General features: G+C 45.3%; 1 long non-coding RNA gene across 1 annotated transcript; it reads right to left on the bottom strand.

Annotated features, from left to right (window-relative positions):
• Positions 1–548: 548 nt before the first annotated feature.
• LOC138527413 (uncharacterized) lies at positions 549–19,172 on the bottom strand. Its single transcript, XR_011283920.1, has 2 exons — positions 9,864–19,172; positions 549–789 (listed from the first exon to the last, which is right to left on the bottom strand). It is a non-coding gene; the product is annotated as an uncharacterized lncRNA (long non-coding RNA).
• Between the last annotated feature and the right edge of the window lie 1,254 nt (positions 19,173–20,426).

Here is a 20,426-nt window from a genome sequence, read left to right as displayed (position 1 = left end):
GTGTGGGACTTAGGCTAAGAGTGCAGTGCCTTGACCAGAAGGGTTATGGTCCCCACCATGTTTGTGTTTACCCAATGTTGTGTTTGCCCCTACTATCCAGGTTTCCACCCTGTGACCTGGTAAGAATACACCACGTGAGCTGGTGATGAACCATTAGTCTAGCGCTATGTCAAAGAATAATACATCTTTGTGGTGGCGACGAACAAAGATTCCAGCACTGTGTCCTGCAAAGGGTTGATTTCTGCTCTAACGTGAACGCAGGCTCCACCATGGTGCTGGATTTCATGTCTGTGTGTGTGAGGTGATCAAGATACCATATTTAAGATTCATTGTGCAGACAAGGTGGGGAGATCGCTATGCACATCCTACCGGCATCCCTCTTTGTAGGATTTGCCAATAACAATATTGGCTATCACCTGCTTCCCTTCCACCATATAAGAGCTGGAAGTATGTAGACATCTCACTCTGTTGTAAAGAGTACCCGATCCTTCTGCCTTGTGCCCAATCGATCTTTATTAATACAGCAAAGACACAATAAAGAATGAGAGTTTGTGCTCTTTGTATGATTGTTTTAATTGTGAAAGGCACTACAGTTTGGTATTACAATTCATAAAATGTTTCGCAATAGAAATTACAAAGGGCATTTGCCCTTAATAGATGAAGTCCATACAATTCTTGCTCATAGGCTTTCATCTACTTTGAATTAACACATTATTTTATTGCAAAATCCATGGTGCTGGTTTTCAGGGAGAGAGGCTATCAGGGAACATCTGTACTCGGGTGCTGGCCCTGAAACAGAAACATAAAGGTTAGAATGTGCAGCAGTCTACAGCAGCTCTGTGTCAATTTTAAACATTATTTACGTCCCCTTGCACTCCTCTTTAAAAGGACAGGTGCTGGCAGGATTTGGGAAATAATACCTTCATGAGGAGGGCTAAAACACCTTGAAATATGATTACGTTTCGTGGGGGGACAATGTCATTTAAAATAACGGAACACACAGTAATGAAATAGCCATCAGTAACAAATGATTTGTTTCAATGAAGGATTTCAGTGATAGATATGGATTACATCACCAAAATGCAACATCATAACACATACACAACATTACATGACAAGAAGTGCAAATGCCTCATCTCACATTACAAGAAGTGCCAGATGAAGTACTTGTTCTTGTTTTATTTTGTGTCTGTCATTGCATACTCCAAGCCGTATGTGTTTGCAGTCTGCCTATCAACATGATACTAAATGTGCATGTTCACAGCTGGTCTATGTGTCTGCCTACATATGTTTGGGACAATTCTCCTTTCAACCCTATGGGATAACCACTCCACTATGTCAATTATCTTTCACATTCAAGTCACATGAGTGCACAGTTGTCTCATCAATATTTATGTTGGATATTCTGAAATCCTGATAAATATGCCACTGAGAAAACAGAATCATGTGCATGTAAAAAGATATATTAAAATGTCTGATTTATTATTTAAGTTGCATATTTTAATAACTCTGTTATGCATGGAGTGACAGAAAAGTCAATGATATCTAGATTAAGAATATTCTTATGAACCTGAATTATCATCAATATCACAAGTCTGTACAAAGAATTAGAAGAAACATGAACATTCCAGTGCAATTGTTATTGTTAATTCCTGAGGTGGGACTTGCTCATAGCTGACAGTTCCCCTTATGACACAGAGATTCCAAAGGGCCAATAGAAGCAAGGAGGTGAATCCTGGGGACCTGTCAGAGTCCCTTTCGAGCATGCTTGAACAAATCAGGGAAAATGCTGTAGCCGGCTAAATGGTGGCTACCCAAAGGAATGTCAAGGCCAAGCCTTTGCAGGGAGTGTGCATGGCGGAATAAGATATTATTGTGAGCGGTCAGCTGTCAGATAAATCAAGTTGCAAAGACACGGCAAACTGTTTCAAGTTTATGGGACAAATTGGGCATCTCAGCAAATGAGAAGGAGTTGGCAGATTAATGTATTCTGCAGTCGGCTAGGTGTGACGGGAAGACGCAGGAAGCAGCTAAAGAAAAAACAACTAAATACTGTGATTAAACCTTGGCAGGGTAAGAGCAGGATGACTCACAAAATAATTATTCATAAATCTTTCAAGAGCAGGATGGCGATCACGGATTGCGAACAAGGCCTTGAGCCTCGGTGACTCATGGCATGGGTGGAAAACATGGGCTATTTGATTTAATTAAAATAAGGCAATACACTTGTCTCTCTCTCTCTCTCTTACCTAGATACACATGTCATCAAGCAGCCAGTTCATGGATAGTGTGACCGCATTGTACCTGATTAGCACATGTCTTTTTTCACCGCAGAAGTAATTTAGGGCCTACCAATTAATTTCCAGATATGATGAGGTAGCACTTTTTAGGGAAAGGTCCATGGGTGGGGTTTTAGATAATGATCGTACAATCCCTAGTTGTAGACATATAGGTTCCATATGTAGCTTAGTAGAGGCAGCCAATAACAAAGAGGAATAGGTTTTCATAACTGTGACATCAGAATGACTCATTCATATTATATAACCTCCTTTTTTCTGTTCAAACGTTGGAGAATGTTGGAGTGAGAGCTTGGCTTTTATCTTGCTTTTTCCCCAGTCTATTGCAATAAACTGGTTACCTAGCATTTGGCATACCACAACCACTCGGTTTTGGCTCTTTTTTGACAAATATCAGTTAGAGGGCCATTTGGCCTTTTGTGACCTTCTCATCACATGTATGTATAAAATACCTCATTTGGGGGGTGCTCAATTCTGATATAACGCTGTTGCCCGTTGCAGCTTCTTCTAAGCAAGAACATAGTGTTGCAAGTGGACTGGGTTTTGGCAGAGAGACTCAAAGATGCTTGAAGAACGCCAGTCTTTCATATTTCAAGGTACTTTCTTTGAAAAGCTAGTGAATGGTGTTTAAATCCTTTTCTGGGCAGAGATAATTTCCCCATTCATTTAATGTCCTGGTTGTTGGCGCTGCCACATGTGCCATAGATGCTGCACAGGAGGAGACAGAGAAAGGCACATCCCTCCCACAGCCACTCACTGGGGTAAGAATGACTACCAGACAATGGTTTTCCCTTGCAAGTCCCAGCGTTTATGCGGCCTTCATTTATGACTCGCATCCCTGTCCGGAGCGTTTCAAGGACCATCCTTTGGAGCAAGTCCAAAGGAACAAAGAGTCTGCCCTTCCATGCCTATAACCACTATGGTGCCTTCCTGGCTTTCCTAAGCGATGCTTTTAAGCAACGTCAAAACAAAACAATCCCTATGGCCATCTTTGTTTTTAGTTTTCTTAATGGCATTTTTCCTTAAAAAGAGGCCATTAGCACCCAAGTCCACACATCCATGCTTTTCTCTCTGCTAACGGCTCTCGGGACCTCTTTAATGGCCTTCACTGTGTTCTGGCCTATTACCTACCTGAGGATAAAGCCTCCTGTCCTGTGTTTAATAGCTAAATAATATGGATACCATTGCTAGATCCGAATTCAGACCTGCAGTGGTATATCATTATTGTAGTGTGGCTCCTTTAAGGCGCGATGACGGAGTACGTCATCGTATCGGGTTACTAAAGATGACCCCATCTTGGCACGTAGTGCAGTGCACGAGCAGGGATGGAATAGAGCCGAACTGGTGCTGGTGTCTCTATTCAGCTCTGGGAAAGCATCCATGCACCTGAGGCCTCCTGGTCCCCTCGGGACACAACAAATGGCGACGAAGGAGCCCATCAGTTCAGCGTTCTGAACTGTGGACCCGAGCAAACACCTTATTTTCCAGAGATCGCCCGTGCATGCTGCCTGGCTGAAGCAGAGCATCAGCGGCCTTGCTGTGGAGACACCCGCCGCCCATGTGTGAAATGCTTTGATCCTCCGACAGCCTGATCGATACGGGGGCCATTTCGATTTCTGCCACATATCCCACTGGAATAAGGTGAGAGTTGTAGCTACCGTGATGACACGTGGCCACATGTTCTTCCCTGTTTGCAATGGTGCCCAGCACCTACTTTTTTGTAATCTCCCTGAGGGGATTGTTATAAGGCCTTCCCAGGGCTTATAAACTGAAAAATACAATTTTTCTTCTTCACCTGCACTGTGCAAGTGTGCTGGCCCACCTGTGCACCCTGGAGGAAGGGGATTTTTCTCTTCAGCGATACCTCTGTGTACTTTGGCCGGATGTGTGAGCCTGACTGGGGTAGCGGCTCCCATCTGAGTTCTTGTGTGCCCTGAAGTATTGGTGTTTTACTGCAGTGAGGGCCTTTTAATCTGGGACATTGGCATTATGACCCCTACCAGGATTCACAGACCAATAAGGTGCGGCATCATGTCAGGCGATGAGGCGAGAGCACCCGCCCCCGGCATTCTTCCTCGAAAGCAAAGGCATTTGGCTCCCCTGAGTTCAATGTTGAGGGATGCCCTGCAAGTTTGGGCCCAAGGTGGAGTCTCTGGCTAGGGAGGCTCAACATGTACTTTGACACCACTGGGGAGTTGGAATATCGGGCTAAGAAATCCACTCTAATATATTCAGCTGGCCAGGCAGTTCACATGATCTTTAAGACACTAAGACCAGCTGACAATTCCTATCCGGTCGCAGTCACTGCGCTGAATGAGTATTTTTTCCCTGTGGTGAACATAGATTATGAGAGATTTGTAATGAGGTCGGCCACACCGAAGGCCAGTGAGAGATTGGATGCTTTTCAGGGGCACAAGTGCCAACTCCCATCGACATGTGCATTGGCCAATGAGGAAGAGGAGTTTCAGCAACAACTCATTCAGGGTTGCCTGTCCGTCAAGGTGAGGCAGCAAATCCTACAAGAGCCAGGAATTTCTCTGGCGTGCATTCTGGAGCTTGGTCACTTGCACAAACTGGCAGATGTGAAGGCATCCAAGATGGAATCAGCCCTCAAGATGTTTAGTCGGGAAGATGTGTGTGTGGTGGGCAAGCAGCCTGCTGGAAGAGCTGGTAAGAAGCCAGGCTGGCAGAGGAAGGAGACTCAGCCTGGTCCCAGTACAGCATGCCCTAAATGTGGCTACAAGTTGCCTCATGCAGGCAAGTGCTCAGCCAAAGGACACACATTTGGTCGGTGTGGCATTCAGAATCATACTGCGTGTGTGTGGTATGCAGAGCGTCTGCACAGGCCACTCATTCAAGGGGAAAGGAGCACCCCAGGGTGCCTTTCCAGAAGCAGACTTCCCAGGTGGCAAGTGTGGAGCCAGTGGCGTGTGAGGGAGAACATCCACTGTGTGAGGAGGATGAGGAAGATGCGTTTTTCATATCAACTGTGATGAACATTGGTGGTAAGATGAAGTGCCATCCAAGGTGTGTGGCGAACATTTTAAACACAAGCACTCTGGTGCTCATTGACACTGGAGCATCCGTCAATGTGATAGCTGAGACACACTACAAGGCTCTGAATCAACCTCTGCCACAACGTGACACCAGTGTGTGTATATACAGCTTTCGGGCTAATTCCCTGCTGCCTCTGGAAGGTGTGTTTGTGGCATCAGTCACACATGAGGAGATGATCAAAGCATGTTTCTTTGTGTCAAAAGTCAGCAAACAGACCTTTCTGGGGTGTGTAGCAGCAGAGGCGCTCAAACGTTTCCAGATTGCGTTTGGTGTGTTCGTGGAGGACGTGAAGTCGTTAGTGGGAAGGTTTAAATATTTCTTCACTGGAATTGGACATATGAAAGGACAGAGCCCGTATGGCTCCACATCGACGAGACTGTATAACCAGGATGGTTAAAGCACAGATGGGTGCCTTTTCATCTGCAGGAGAACACTGAGCAGGAACTTCAAAAACTAGTCCAGTTTGACATAATTGATCCCATGGATTGTACCAACCCGTGGGTCTTTCCAATCGTCACTGCCCACAAACCCAAACAGCCTGAGTCCGTCAGAATCTGCGCTGAGATGCGCCTCCCTGACAAGGCAATAAAATGGCAGTGCCATATCACACACATCATGGATGACATCGTGGCTGACCTTAAAGGTGCTATGTTTCTCTCAAAATTGGATCTGAGGGCTGGCTACCATCAGCTGCCTTTGCACCAGGATTCGAGATATTAACAACATTTACAACACACAAAGGACTCTACAGGTACGCGGCCACTGAGGTCTTCCAAAATAACCTCCGTGGAGCTTTGGCTGTCATCATGGTGTGCTGAACATCAGCGATGACATCAGTGTTAGCCCGGTCAGCGGCTGAGCACCTGGAGAGTCTAGAGAAGGTCCTGGGGAGGATTTGCTCGCTTGGGTTGATGCTTCATGAAGCAAAATACGAGTTTCTTTTGGTGGCATATTTCAGGATGGTGGCATATTGGCCGACCCTGCAAAGGTGAGAGACAGGAGAGAGCACCCCAATAACCAGTGACTGAGAGGAGGTTTTCTGCTTGTGAGTCCAGGTGCCAGCCGGCATACCTGGAAGACTATGTAGTAGGAGGCTGAGGGTAGGGGGGTGTTTGTGTCAAAAGAGGTAACTGTTTTGTGTGGTATGTTCTATGTTCTGAATACATTTATGCTTCTGTTATGGTTATGCTTCTGTTGCACTTGTTTGTTATGAAAAAGGAGGAGTGTAGTGTGCCCTGTCACCGCGCCGGGTTAATAGAAACGGCCCAACTTGGTAGTGCACGAGCGGAGACTGACAAGAGCTGAACTGGTGTCGGTGTCTCTGTTCATCTCTTGGGAAAGCATCCTACTGGTCCCCTCGGGACATAACGATGATGGGAAATGATGAGTAAGTCATTCTTGAGCTGTGGGTTTAGGAGGGACATTGGCAATACCATCAAGTTAGTCATTACAAAGCAGCAAAGCATTTCCAATGTTTCACATTACATTGTAAAAAGCCTGGCACTTTTTCCTTTTTTTAACATAAAATCACCACCACCAGCACCAAGAGAACAAGACGACATTGGAAAGAAGGACTCAGAAGCACAGAGGAAGATGAAGAGGAGGGGAGGGAGTGCTTGCACCACAGAAGCAGAAGTGTTGGTCTAGAACCAAAAGTTGAGACAATCAGGCAGCACATCGGACTGCACCCCTCCAATGTGACTAAGGTCCAATCCCTTGCAACGCTTCACATTTCAAGAAGCCCACGCCACCGGAGCAAGCAAAGACACAAACGGGAGAAGAATGGTAAGACAAAGAACTGTGTGACCAGACAGCCCCCCAACTAGGACGCAGGATGGACAGGTGCAAAGACTTATAGGACAGATGTGGACACATGGGGGGCGCTTTTGCAATTCAGGGAAGATGTGAGGAGGTGAATCCAAACCCATTATTATTACTCCATGCAACCAAACACTGCTTCCTGCGCGGGCAACTGTTCAGCCAGTAGTGAGCATGGGGACACTTCCATGCCATGTCCATTGGATGAAGGCATGTGGAAACCAGTTCCACGCATGTAGGCCTCATGGAAGCCGTTCTAAAACAAAGCAAGAAGCACAAGCAGACCTGGCTACTCCCTGTGCTTACTTTCCCGCCGATTCAGGCCCAAGAGAAGTCATCACACATCTATTCTTCCAAAAACGCAAGGCAGCCTGGGGACAAGACATATTCTCTACTGAGTCCTATCTTTGTTTGTGGCTCAAGGAAAGTGTTACTTTCCAGTAAGTCTGCTACTTATAACCAAAAAAAGCCTTTCCATTTTAAAATAGTGAGAATGTTGTGCCATCTTGTGGTGGGATAAGAAAGTGTGTTCAAGAGCAGACAGACTGAGGCCATTGGACTCTCTTCCTTTCCTGCCTCCTTGTTGTGTTATGTTTATTAAGCTTTGTACCGTGCATAGCTGCCATGTTCATGATCTCCAGACGCTAAGGGGGTTCTGAAAAGGAAGAAGGGTTGGGGAGGGTTAGTTAGTGGGAAGGAGAGGGACAGCGCAAGAGAGCTTTTTCCTGTGCTGTTGGCAGCTTCGTTTTATTATGTGTGTCTATATCGCATTGCTTTGTGAGTCTGTGGCTTAGTGCTGAAGATTTAGTGTGTTGGGGTGAGTGAGATTACAGAGGGGGTGGGGCACAAGGTTTGCTGTGTGATTTCCAGTGTGTGCTGTGGTAGGGGTATGTATGTGTTGCATTTGGCAGTTGAGTAGTGCTTTGTAGGAAGGTTGAAGGTTTTTAGTGGTGTTAGTGGTGAGGGAGGTCTTTGTGTTCTTGTAAATTGCATTGTTTCAATTAGGCTCAATTCCTTATTTTGTGGTGTTTTAATATCATGCTTTACTTTCGCTGAGCCAGCCCAGTTCATTTTGGCTCAATTTGGTTTTACAATGGTTTGTGGAGCTTTTCCTATTTTCACTGCAGGGGCTTCTTCTCAGTAGTGCTTTCTGTTTAGGTGAGTTAAGGTTTTTAGTAGTTTTCTGACTATTAAGCGTTCTTCTGTTTATTCGTAGTTACTTGGGCAGTGAGTTCCAAAGATTTGCTGAGAAATGCAAGAGAACGCTCTTATTTCAGTTTTGAGTATTGCTTTGGTTCGACGGGTATATCATTGCTGGATATGAGTATTTTCTCCTGAATTAATTCTGCTCCTTGGCCGTGTATTACTCTGTGTGCTATGCAAAGGGGTTTGAAGTTAATTATTTTTTTGACTGGTAGGCAGTGTAGGCTTCTCAATGCTGGTGTGATGTGTTCTCTCTTGTTTAGTCTGAGGAGTAGCCTTGCCGCTGCATTCTGTATTAGCTATCGTCTTTTTGTGAGGTATTCTTGCATTCCAGTATAGATAATGTTGGCATAGTCTATTCTTGAGATGACAAGGGAGATGACATTCTGCAATCTTTGTCCTTGAGTGAGTTAGTGACATTGGGCCTAATTACGACCCTGCCGGTCTGGAAAGAAGGTGGTGGTAAAACCGCTGCCACCGTTGTTTCCGGACTGGCTGATTAAGAGTCCTGCAGGCGGGAGGTGTCACTCCCGCCAAGTCTGACCTGGCGGATTTACACTACCCGCCTGCAAGCGCAAATGGAAACACCGGCTCCGTCAACATACCAGTGTTTCCATTGTCCCCATGCCCATGGAGTCCTACGAAATGGAGAGATAAATTGTTGGCAGGAGATGCAGGAAACAACCAATTGGTAAATGAAGAATTTGCAAAAGTGGATTCCAAGCACTTTCTTCCATCAGCGAACAAAAAAAGGTCTAATTCTTAACAAGACTCAGAGCACACCTCACGCCAACATTGCGTAGAACTGCTGAGGCCATAGTGACATTCCATGGTGGCCGAGAAAGAAGTGCCAGAATCGATGCCTGGGGCCTCTAACCGTCTAGGTGATTTTTCAGAATGGTCATTCTGGATTGGTCATATACCCTAACACCAGTCTACATGACTAACACTCATTGGGAGGTTTACCGAAAACCTGCTTGTTTACTTTTTAAGCTACCAATCCTAGAATTCCAAGTAGCAGACTCCCCCTGCACTTGGTCTTTAGAGGTGTTGCCGGGACAGGCATGGAGGCCTACCTCACAGCATGAATGCCTTTGTAGATTGGGATATGTCTGGCCATCTCTTGGGATTTCCACAGAGCTGGGCAAGCGCACAAAGGTATCAACAGCTACTCTATTATTAGGTGTGTGTCTCTTTGGGGCTGTATCGAATAAAATTCGCCTCCGTGCAAGTTCTATCTTGCATGGTGTTGGCACTAGGGTAACAATTGCAGTAGTGCAAAAAAGGTATTCTTTTGGTACCATGGAAATGTTTTCCCTATTGTTAATATGGAATATTCGCACCGAGGCAAATGTTTTAAAAGCTTTGCAGGCGATTAGTCCTGGCCATGCCACTAGTATGTAGAATCGTGTCATGGACGCCTTCACAGGAAATTATTGATTGCATTACTCACATCACATAAATACTGGTGAACAATTGGCTACTCACCTCCATAAAGAATGCAGCAAGGTGTGCGCTTCATCCATTCAATTTGATGAGAAATGTTTTTATGCGCTTTTCTCCAGACCCCTTCCAAATGACACAGCTGGAAAAATAACCAAGATTTTTGGCCAATCTCTTCAAGGAGTGTCCCGCGTTGCATGGCCCCAGGCATCTTAATTTAGTCTTCCGGGGCAGTGCTTAATTCATCTGCAACAAACTAGAAACAATGATATGAGTACATGGAATCAGGTGTGCTCCAGCTACGGTGGTATGCATGCAATCACCCCCCCCAAAATGATGTGTCTGCACCCGAAAAGTGGTGTGATTGGTAGGGCTCTTTTATGGCGAAGTGCCCCCCAAGCAGGGCCAGGTAAGGTTCTGCCTATGGTCTGAAAGCCAAAAGTGGCTGATAGGCCTGGAAAAGGTTCTCATACATTAGAAGCTGCTTTTAGACTCTCATTTGATCCTGCTGGAGACAGGCGTGCAGAGCTCTGTGCATTTACGTGTGAGGGAGTGAGGGAATAACGTGGGTCAGCACACAGGCCTTTCCAAATGCTCGAAAAGATAAAGGGATTTCCATGTAGGAATAGTTCCTAAGCATTGGTTTTCATCCCGATCCATAAACTCTCGGATAATGTCAGGCCTCTGGGTCAGATCTGTCACACTCCTTTTACTTAATATTTACCAAAGATTAAAAAAGAACTATAGCCCATCAGAAATAATGAAAAAGAGACATGTCACCTGCCCGAATAAAACAAAATCCGCTTCTTCCTGCTTTCCACACGTAGTTGGCCATCTCTCTTTCAAAAAGCCAAGCAACAAGGGAGTTCCCGCATTAGCTTTCCCGCTTCATGGGAGCATCTCTACTTTGAAAATATGTCAGATGGGACAGTGGCTTCTGCACCTAGAATGGGTGCCCTCACTGGGGAAGTGTTGTAGGTATTCTTGACACGTTCAAGACCTCCATCATGGACTCCATCCCCATAACTAGCTAGATGCGATGACACTGTGACGAGGTAAATTATCAGAAGAGGTTTCTAAGAAATGGCTTCCCCGACTACGGACCACATGCAGGGCTGGAGTCCAAACAGCGATGGTGGCTGAAAGAATGAACTGACTTTCCTGTAGGAGAAGTGCACAACTCTTCTAATAGTACATTTCTCAAAACAGCTTCCATGGCAACTTTAGCTCTTGTCGTGTGAGACCCAGGGCAGTCGGGGGAATGACCTTTGTGATTTTCTACAGCACAATCGTTGCATCTTTTGCATGAAACAATCCATCTTGATGTGGCTTATTTTGTTACGGGTTTGGATTCTTTTCTGACATGTTAAGTACCTGAAGCTACCTCATCACCCTAGAGCGAGTCTTGTACAGGTAACATAAGAGTGCTTTCTAGATGTCTAACATGGGTTTGAATCGAATATTGGCAAATGGACCGATTGGTTATGATGTAAATCTGTAACCACCTCAAGAAAGATTTCTCGTTGTGAAAATACAAAATGGCAGACATTTTCCTAACTCTTGATATAATCTACTATATATTTTTGAAAGTGTGTCTGTCTGTTTGCACACTATAGAACTTAACTGGGAACTATCTCCAAAGGGGTCTAACAGTGGTAATATTTTACAAGGGATCTAATGTTGTGGTTGAAAGTTGCCAAAGTGGCGCCCATGGGGAATGAACTTAGAACGAATGCTTATTTTGCTTCACAAACGACCATGGCTATTTTGCTTGGTATATGACCATACCAAAAGCTAACAATTTGCTCAACAAATGACCATAATAAAAGCTGGGAATTGCGCCAAAGATTAGTACAAGAAATCTGGGTAAATTAGGACAAGACGAATTGCCACATTATTCTTGTAGCTCCTATTTGGCCCAGCTGCTTGGACATCTTAGAACTGTCACGAGAACCCCCAGTGATCCTACCAGCTTGGAGAGCCTATGATCTCCATGTGTCCCATTATTCTTGAAACTCCTATATGGCCCAACTACTTGGACATCTTAGAACTGTCACAAGAACCCCCATGGATTACTCTTCTTGACACTCAAGAAGTACACATCCCCAGTGGCAAACAAAGCTGTAATTCAATAATCATGCCACCCAAGAGTCAATCTACTTTAAGAGACACCAGAACAGAGACAACCCAGATAGCAGACTGAGGCAGTCAGAGAGGCAGCACAAAGACGACAGGAAACCCCAGAATAAAGACAAACCAAACAACAGGTTTATGCAGCAAGACAGGCAGCACACATACAGCAAGAGACCCCACAATAAAGACAAACCAAACCACAGGGTGATGCAGGGAGACAGACCAAAAAAACACAGAAAGAAACCTCACAACAAAGGGAAACCAAACAATAGGCTTACACACGCCAGACAGACAGCATAAATACCGTAGGAGACCCCACAACAAAGGGAAACCAAACAATAGGCTTACACCGCCAGACAGACAGCATAACTACCGGGGGAGACCCCACAACAAAGGGAAACCAAACAATAGGCTTATACCACCAGGCAGACATCATAAATACAGATGGAAACCCCAGACCAAAAGCAAACCAAACAACAGGTTTGTAACGCCAGACAGGCAGCACAAATACAGCAGGAGACCCCACAACAAAGGCAAACCAAACCACAGGGTGATGTAGCCAGACAGACAGAATAAATACAGGAGTAAAACCTCACAAAAAAGGGAAACCAAACAATAGGCTTATACCACTAGACAGGCAGCATAAATACCAGAGGAGACCCCACAACAAAGGGAAACCAAACAATAGGCTTATACTGCCAGACAGACGGCATAAATACTGGAAGAGACCCCGCAACAAAGGCAAACCAAACAATAGGCTTATACCACCAGACAAGACAGCATACATACTGGAAACCCCGCAACAAAGGCAAACCAAACAATAGGCTTATACTGCCAGACAGACAGCATAAATACTGGAAGTGACCCCGCAACAAAGGCAAACCAAACAATAGGCTTATACCACCAGACAAGACAGCATAAATACAGATGGAAACCCCACACCAAAGACAAACAAGACAACAGCTCAATGCAGCCAGGCATGCTTCAAAATGACAGCAAGAGACACCAGATCAAGATCAAACAAGACTCCAGAGTGAAAGGGCCAGGCAAGCTGTGGTAATCGGTATCCAGTGGAAAACAGTCAACCAAATGCCACCAAGGGACGATATTTAGCCAAATATTCACCCTGATTAAAATGAAGCACTTTCCCCAAATGTTCTAGGACTAAAGTTTAGAATAATAAATAATACCAGTCCTGGAATATTTGGGGAACAAAATTGCTTACATGAAGACATTTCCCCTGGCGACATTTCCACGTAGAACCAGGTAGTGTTTTTGTTTTCAGCTATCATTATTATTATTTGTATTATTATTATAGGGTATTTATTGAGTGTGAACCTACCTTTGGCAAGCAACAGATTGTTTAACAAATCTGTTAGGGGGAGGAACACAGTGAAGGAAGCAGAAAAACAGGAAGCAGGGAGCTAACAGGGGAGGGCAATTTGGCTGCGAGGGATCCACGACCAACAGGGGAGGTCAGAGTGGGGAGCAGATCACCTAGCCTCAGGTAGGATTGGAAGTTGAGGGTGTGTGGACCTACCCACTGGAGAAGAGCCATACTTGAAGAGGACGGTCTTGAGCTCCTTCCTGAACTGTAAAAGCAAGGGGGCGAGTCTGATGTTGAGGGGGAGGAGGTTGCAGAATCTTGGGGCATAAACAGAGATGGGCTGTCTTCTGGTTCTTTCCTTCCTACACTGGGAGAGTACAAGTCTGCACATGTATGTACTTCTGGTGGATCTTACACCTCTGGAGATGCTTAGTGTATTCCTACCCCCACTGGTAGGTCATGCCACAATGTGTGTACTGAAGTGTTCACTGTCAATATTAATCATTCCTACGTATGTACATGTACATGTATGACTATGAATCGATAAAGAATACAGTACTATTTAGCCTGGCATGAAATGCATGTTTTCAATCTGGGGATTGCCCCAGTGGAGAGGGAGTAAGAAATGGGGTGTCTAGCCAAGTGTCCTCAGCTTTTGTATGTTGATGTGTAGGAGGGATTCCTTTTGGCACGTTACTTTGGTGCTAAAACATGTGTGTGCTAATCTCCTTGAACCCCCCACTTCAGCAGCACATTCATCATCACAATCTCCTCCTTGGGGTGTGGTGGCACGGGGTATTGAATCAAGTTCGGGAGCTGATTGTATGTACTGGCACCTGAATAATGCCCTCCAATTGCCTGAAGTTGCTTTCACAAGCTTTGAAGGCTCTATTGCAATGGCCTTTTTGGGAAGCAGCTATAGAACAAGTTCCTCACAGTGGTGACTATTGCCCTTTTAATCCATATTCCTCTTTCCTCCCTACAGGAGCATGCAGTGGAATAGCATTCTAGATTGTTAAAAGGAAGGTGCCAGGCACATATGTGGCTGCGCCCACTCAGTGATCCTCCCTCACTCCTGCTCCCCTCCCCACACACCAGGCCTTTCATAAGAGCGTAATGCTGGGCACATTTGACAGTGGGCTGGACGGCAGCAGTACAGAGACAAGGGGACTGTGCACTAGGAGTACAGAAGTCACTATGGTAAGTAACCTGTTCATAGTCCCAAGCCCCGCCTCCATTCCCCCATACTTGTGAGGCATTAACAAGCACCTCAATTATGGGATGGTGGATTCAAAGGCAGACAACACGCCTGAAATGATAAGATCAAGCAAACGCATTGCAGAGGAAAGCCTGCACAAACGCGGCACATGTTTTTGAGCTAGCATCTAAATAGCAACATAGCCCATACACCTTCTTTGGAGATGCCTCCTAATGGAACGTGTCCCTGGTAGACTAAAGAAGCAGATTTTGATCAAATCAGGCATATAAGAAGCTCTTTTGATGGAGACATTTTCCTTAGAGTACATCTTTTTAGGATAGAACTCACTATCCAGCAAGCAATCATTGATTTAGAATTGTTATGCAAGGTAGTAGGACTCATAAGTGGCAAACAGATGTTTGGATGGCAAAGGAGCCTAGGTTCTCCATGTATAGATCTCGAGGGCCCTGCTGACATCCAGAGTGTGGAGAGACCACTCGGCTTCTGAATCCAGGTTCGCAATGAAAACAAGGACGTTTAACTTGGAATTTAAATAGAATTCTGAAAGCAATGCTGGGAGGAAAATCAAGGTGGTGCGAAGAACCACTTTGTCCTTGTGAAAGACCGGAAAAGGGGCCCTTGTGAAGCAGTGCCTGTAGTTTGCTATTAACAAATGCTCCATCGTGGATCACTGTAGCATATCTTCTTTGACATGTTTAGTGTCAGTATGGCCATTCAGTCAGCATGACGCTTCTGGCTCCGGTCGGTCGGCTTGAAGGTGAAGTTGGGTATTGAACATGTGCATTCTGGAAATGGGACCCGACAAGATCTACAATACACTCAAACCCAGTATTCTCTGGTACATAACGGCAGTGTGTGGGGATTGGATCCTCTCTGACAAAGGAACAACTCTGCCTTGTTGAGTGTGTCATGAAATCTCTTGTTCTGTATGGTAGTGAGGATGTGTTGCTCATTTCTTGATAGTTAATGTAAGGCCCAAGGAAAATACAAACTCCGGTGTTAGTCTTGTAGTTCAATAGTGGAAGAGGAGAGAAAACCCCTTGCCATTGACAAACCGGCAAGAATTCACGAAGAAAGAGATTGCATCACAGAAGAAAAAACACTTGGGCACAAATCTCAAGCAACTCAGACACGGGACTGCAGATCAGCCTCTGTCAATGCCCCTTGGTATTAGATAGCAGCGTTTAAACCCCAGGACCTGAGGCATAGAGGAGGGAGCATGGTCAAAAGCAAAAAGAAACACCTGAGGAATGTAGGCTCAAGTTCATTTGGTGAAACGGACTGGGAGGGCATGCTAGGGGCATGTGCGAGGGAGAATCACACGAGGGGTGTGGCAGTGCCCAGCACTTGCTGTTTGATAGTCTAGAATGCTGCTCCAACCCTGTCCCTTTTGCTAGGATCACGCAAGCATTTAGGAGATGTGATGTGATCCTGGAGTCAAAACAAATGAAGGAAGAACGGGCGCATTGCCCCCAGAGTCCCCATCATGCTTTCCAGAACCTCCAAATGGAGGGATACAAGGCCATTATTGATCTTTATGCTGCCAGCCCCACAAAATAACTTTGAAAGGGGGACTGTACTCCTTCGAATTCACGGAAATCCTTAGACAATGAAGTGGATGGGCCTTCATTTGTACAGCCCTCATGGTGACTGCTCTTTCACCAATGAGTCGTCTATACACCATTAAACAATGCACTTACACTGGTGCAACGTTTCTGTAAGAAATGCAGCCTCTGATAAAACCCATCGCTCTGGTAGATTTGTAGGGGTGACAACTGCATTTTTGAAGAAGTCATGATTATTAGAGGGAATTGTATTACAGAATAATACTGCAACCATTGTGTCAGCTACAAAATACGTTTTTTAAATGTTAATATGAAAAATCCTACCTTTGGTTTCTGCTCGATGTCCCTTTTCATTTACATATAAAATAGATTTATAGGAATGAAAGGCAAGGGAGGTGTTAGGCGGTTGCACTTTTAATAGCATTCAAACAAGGTAAACCAATTTGCGTTCTGAGGAAGGGGCTAAATCTTTATTATAGAATGTGCTCCATCTGCTGCCTCCAAGATTATAGGCGCTGAAATATCTCAATGTATTCCACATCCCCTGGTCATGTTCCAGTAACGCAATTACCACGCGCATTAACTTCAAGTCCCTGGCATATGGAGGTGGCAGCCTTTGCATTTCCATGGCTTTCTGTATTATTTTGCATGTTTAAAAGGGACACACATTTCATTCCCAGAGTAAATGATGACCTGGTCTTGTGCTATGCGGCGCGACAGGCCTACCCGCATGAAATAAAAGAGCAAAGCTAGAGATTAAGAAGGACCGCAGGATCCAAACAGAAGGGGCTGGGGAATTGGCGAACTATGGGGGTCATAATCGATACATCAGCACCTTAGGCCCTTCATGCCCAACAAGCTTCATTAAACAGCGTGGCATCTTGCTCATGCAAAGTCTTACCATGACCATCGATGAATACTGATCGGGTAAACCAAGAACCTAAGAACTTAAAAGGGCATGAAGTTCTGCCCCCTTGAAAAAACCTACATGTTGCGTAAATGGCTAAGCCCATTTTTAATCAATACCTTACCAATCAATCCATAGTTCAAACCTTATAAAGGGAGAACATGAGCCAAGTAACTGCTTCAGTCCCGAATGATGATCTATACAGCTTTAGAGCCATGAGGTGCGAAGAAGTCCAAGAGGAACTACTCCCATCTCTGGTCAATGACAGGCTGGCCGCACCTTTCCCGCTTGACTCATTACAACTATTATGGTATTGTTCCCTAGTTTCAAAAGCAGAGCTATTTATGGGCAGCACATACTCGAGTGCTTTGCCTCTCTTTTACAGGGCCCCACTAAGCAAATGTGATTTCCTCTATTTCCTCTGATACCTTACAACGTATCTGCAGGAGCCCACATGTGTATGCACTATTCACCTGTTCAGTCAACACATACATCCTCCACGCGCCAACATCCTTAATCTGCTCAAACCCTTTTACATGTACACGGCCAACAAAGAATCTTGTCCACTTTGGAAAAAGGCAAAAAAAACTACCCTGACCTGCATAATGGACAGTTCCTCTACCCAAACGGCTCAAACACAGATGTGTTGGTATTTGGCCACATCAACATCAAGCAGCTATTGTTCTACTTGCCAACCTCGATGGTTAAACTAAATACACCAGCACTGGAAGCCAGAAACGTAAGAGTTGTGTTTCTCAAAGATACTTATTTTATCCCGAAGGGAATACACTTAGGACGAGTGTTCGACTCCAACTCCATATGTTCATAAACATCCTCGTCATACTGAATTCCCTGCATAAGGAGGGGCGTAGTGCACCGACTACTGCACCGGGGTATCTACGGGATAGCCTAAAAAACACAAAAGCAATTACAAACACCCAGACTGAGTGGCGAGGATTGTAGTGTGTCTAAACAACACTTCAGCCCCTCCACTGACTGCTGGTGGAACCTTCAAGGGAGAACTGCAGGGTGCACAAAGCAGTCTGCTCTTATTAACCTATATACATAAGGTGGCTCTGATACCCATTGGCTGGCAATTTCAACCCATCTTTGTTTGTAGGGGGGTGGCGGGGCTGGCAATTCCTGGGCCAGCATCATGGAATAATAAAACAATTTTAGCCAAACTTTGAAACAATGACGTGATCAAGACCCTTTACACCAATAACTTAAAATTCTGGCCTACAATACAGCTGCACGTCTTCTGACCCGTCAACTCCAAACCGTTGCTGACAATCCTCTTCCTTCTACATGTTTCCAATGACTTCTTTTGGCAAGTGTTCATTTTGGTCGTGCTCATTTTTTCGACTAGAATTCAAACTTTTTTGTGTTATAAAGGGGGATTGTATACTATGGGGGCTGGGGAAGACACCCACGACCCCCTTCCATCCCACACCCTCGCCTACTCTGCACCCATCCACCACCCCCGCATACACATATATATCCACATATTAGGGCCCACTTGAGCACCTCTCAAATTCATCACACAACCACAAGCCAACCACATTCACCATGTCTTGCTTGTAAAATGGGTTGCACAAACCTCTCACGCCACAGCCCTGCTTACACAACCATGATCCCTCCTCTTACCCTAATGTGTGTTCCCCTACTAGGTTGTTTGTCCACTAACTATCACCTCCTATACCTCTAACCCTTATTTTATATGCAGCGACGAAGGTCGGGCCACAATCCATTGCTTCTCAGACAAGGCTAGTGCAGTAAGACCACTACAGTGGTGATGGCAGCAGTAAAAATATTGACTAGCATAATGTACCAATACGAAAAACAGGTCTAATTCTAGTCAAATCAAAAGGGACGACCAAAATGAAGTCTTTCATTGCTGTGGATTTGATTTATATTGTCTGCTCCTGATACTAAGGGTTAGTGCCTACCTTGTGTGTCTCCTCTTTCCTTCACCTCCCCATCCCCCTTTACATTGCAGCGTTTCGGATGTGGCCTTAAAATAGTGTGTATGGATCGGTGCACTATTCTAAAAAGGGCGAGATGGCCATAAACGGGAGCATCATGCAGTGCCTTATAGTAGTAAAGAAAAGGTTCCATGCCGTTTTACCAACAGGAATTACTTCGAAGTAATTCCTTCAAAAAAACTCAATCTATTTTTTTTGTTTTCATTTGGGGGATTCCCCTTCACACCCCCATCCCCTTTCCCTATACTAGTACCCATACCCCAATCCCCTCGCCACCCCATGTCACCCCTTACCCCACCCCTCATATACTTTGATGAGTTTTTTCGAAGGAATTAGTTGCAAGCAGAACCAGTGTTTGGCAACTGATGGTGGAAAATGGCTATAGCGATGGCTGATGCACACCGTTCAGAACTGGACCCTCCTCTCCAGTTCACAACAGAGTAGTTTGGGCTTATGCCAGTTGTTCATGAGAAGGCACAGTATGACCTGGTGGAAATCCAGACCCTTCAAGTGGTACCAGCTAAATGTACAACATTACTGTCTGAAGAGATACTCCATACTTACCGAGTTCATCTGGCCCACAGGCGACGTGCTGACATGCCTTCTTGTGTAAGAAAGGAAAAGGTTAACGGAGGTAGACAGACAATCCATCTAACTGTTGGGATTTTCATAGGATTGAATCATTAAACTATTTGCGTTATCTGATGTGCTTACCCTATCAGATGTGTCTACCACTTGCTGTGAAAGCGCCAAAGGTTTTTGATTGGAAGCCTACTTAAAGAACTAGAGGTGATAGTGTGGGAATTGAAAGCTCAAGAGTAACACATACTGTTCTGTGTATGGCCTCCATCGGTAGTCATTAGCAACAGTTTGCATTTCGAAATGCTATACCGTCTTGCTTGGGCATCACGACAGAGAATTATGACATTCACACCTCTCTGCAGTGACGTCACAGCGGCAAGCAAATACAAAATTTCCTTCTGCTTCCCCGGATCCCGGGGAAGAAGAGGAAAGCGGAGGAACCAGGTTTCACAAACCACAGCTCCCCCATCACAACAGAGCAAAGGCCCTGACACTGACGGGGGTGATATTCATCCTCTTTCAGGGTGGAAGGAAGCTCCAGCAAGCACAGCTCCCCCATCACAACAGAGCAAAGGCCCTAACACTGACGGGGGATATTCATCCTCTTCGAGGGTGGAAGGAAGCCCCAGCAAGCACAGCTGCCCCATCACAACAGAGCAAAGGCCCTGACACTGACGGGGGATATTCATCCTCTTCCAGGGTGGAAGGAAGCTCCAGCAAGCACAGCTCCCCCATCACAACAGAGCAAAGGCCCTGACACTGACGGGGGATATTCATCCTCTTCCAGGGTGGAAGGAAGCTCCAGCAAGCACAGCTCCCCCATCACAACAGAGCAAAGGCCCTGACACTGACGGGGGATATTCATCCTCTTCCAGGGTGGAAGGAAGCCC

This window comes from Ambystoma mexicanum, chromosome 14 (assembly GCF_040938575.1).
Source record: "Ambystoma mexicanum isolate Mex_15411 chromosome 14, UKY_AmexF1_1, whole genome shotgun sequence".
Lineage (NCBI taxonomy): Eukaryota > Metazoa > Chordata > Amphibia > Caudata > Ambystomatidae > Ambystoma > Ambystoma mexicanum.
The sequence above is the reverse complement of the archived record's forward strand: the minus strand, read 5'-3'. Positions and strand labels throughout refer to the sequence as shown.